This window comes from Sinocyclocheilus anshuiensis, unplaced genomic scaffold (assembly GCF_001515605.1).
Source record: "Sinocyclocheilus anshuiensis isolate Anshui unplaced genomic scaffold, SAMN03320099.WGS_v1.1 scaffold180, whole genome shotgun sequence".
In the NCBI taxonomy this organism is placed as follows: Eukaryota; Metazoa; Chordata; class Actinopteri; order Cypriniformes; family Cyprinidae; genus Sinocyclocheilus; species Sinocyclocheilus anshuiensis.
Genome location: NW_015554093.1, coordinates 1,516,520 through 1,518,463, shown reverse-complemented (window position 1 = coordinate 1,518,463; position 1,944 = coordinate 1,516,520).

Below are 1,944 nucleotides of genomic sequence, written 5' to 3'. Positions count from 1 at the left end.
TATGAATGCAATGACCAATCAGAGGCGTTCAGATGAGTCATCGCTGAAACGCCGGTGTTTTGTTCAGTGCGCGCGCTCGCCGACTGAATTCTGCTCTCTGGCGAATTTTCTCATCAGAAACAACAACAAGATGTGCATACGAATGTAAGTACGATATTCATTTCAGAGTGTAAACAGCTTCAGTGTTTTTAATGGGAGTTTTTGAGATGGGGAGTTTTTGAACTTTGGCTAGACTGAAGTCAATGATCATCTTCTTTGATAATGTAAATGTTCTTTGCTCTCTTTCTGTACAATGAAAGTGTTATAATTAGTAACGTACAATGTTTTTATTAAATTAACATTAATAACAAAGTCAGTCTTATTTAAAATATTTTATGGTATGACACCCATATCTGTACTATTATGCTACTTTGCCCAACGCCCATTATAGATCAACTAACATAATCTATTAAGGTGCAAAATTATTATATTAATTATTAAAATCATGCATTTACTTACACATATTTTAGAATCGAGATTTTTCATGATATAGTTAAAACGTTTGGGAATATTTCGAATAAAAAGGAAAAAATAAATAAAACATAAGCCTATATCAGTTATACAGTGCTATAGTGGCTGCTTTGTGTCACATGACATGCATGACGCCCCTGACACTACAATACAAAATTATTTGTCAGATAAATGAAACATGATGAAACATTAATTTGAGTTTAAATTGTTATAGCTTACTTCTAGAGATTGTGATACATGACATTGTGAAAAATGACTGAATGAATAATACTGAAAGTAGGTTAAGATGAGTTTTAAAAGTGTGCCCCCTAAAAGCACAAGTGGCCCCTGCCTGGCCCCCCTAATTACTGTGGTCTAGAAGCGCCACTGAATATATCATTATAATACCACTGGATCCACCCCCTAATAATAGTATCACTAATCATGATTTACAATAAATTGACATACAGTGTTCATTTAAACACTTATTTTGAGATTTGCAACATTTCATTTTAAAAAATAAATTCTTCACACCAAAACATGAATTGTATTGAAATTCTTATCACTGATGTTGTTTGCACTCAATTTTGTGCATTCAAACAATATATTTCATAGACAGCTAGGCGAACAGATATAGGGGGGGGGGTGCAACTACCTCAATGTGCCTGTCACGATCACCAGCTGGAGTGCCCTGGACATCCACCAGAAGGCACTCTTCCCCACTCCATTTCCACTCCATTTCCCACAAATCTTTGCCCAGTCTCATGTTTGTTGTCATGGTTCCCCTTGTTAGTTCCCATGGTATTTAATTAGCTCCTCCCCCTTGTTTACCTTGTTATCCTGTTTGTCTCTCCCTATTTATACCCTGTGTATTTCCCTGGGTCCTTGCAAAGTCTTGTATGTGTTATTACTGCAGTTCTGAGTGCTCTATTGTTTTTTTGTTCCATGGTCTTGACCCCTGTCTGTTTTCTGGATTACCCTGTTTGCCTGAGTTTCCTGCCTGGTGTTTTGTGTTGGACTGTTTACCCTGTGTTTATGACTTCTTGCCTGTTTATTGGACTACGGCTTTGGATTACCCCTTAAATGGGTCATATGATGCAATTTCAAGTTTTCCTTTTTCTTTGGAGTGTTACAAGCTGTTCGTGAATAGATAAGATCCCTAAAGTTGCAAAGACTAAAGTCTCAAACCCAAAGAGATATTCTTTATAAAAGTTAAGACTGGTCCACGCCCTCCTAAAACGGCACATTTAAACACGCACCCACATGTCTACCTCACTGTGTGGGAAGATTTGCATAATGCCGCCCAAATGTTCAAAGAAAGAAGGTGTAACTTTATTGTTGCTGCCACCGCCGCTGCCATGTTGTGAAGAAGCTGTGTGTTTCGTGGCGAAAGCGAAAATACTTAGTTTGGCCTTCCAAAAGAGGACACGACTAGAAATCAGTGGTTAAGTTGTA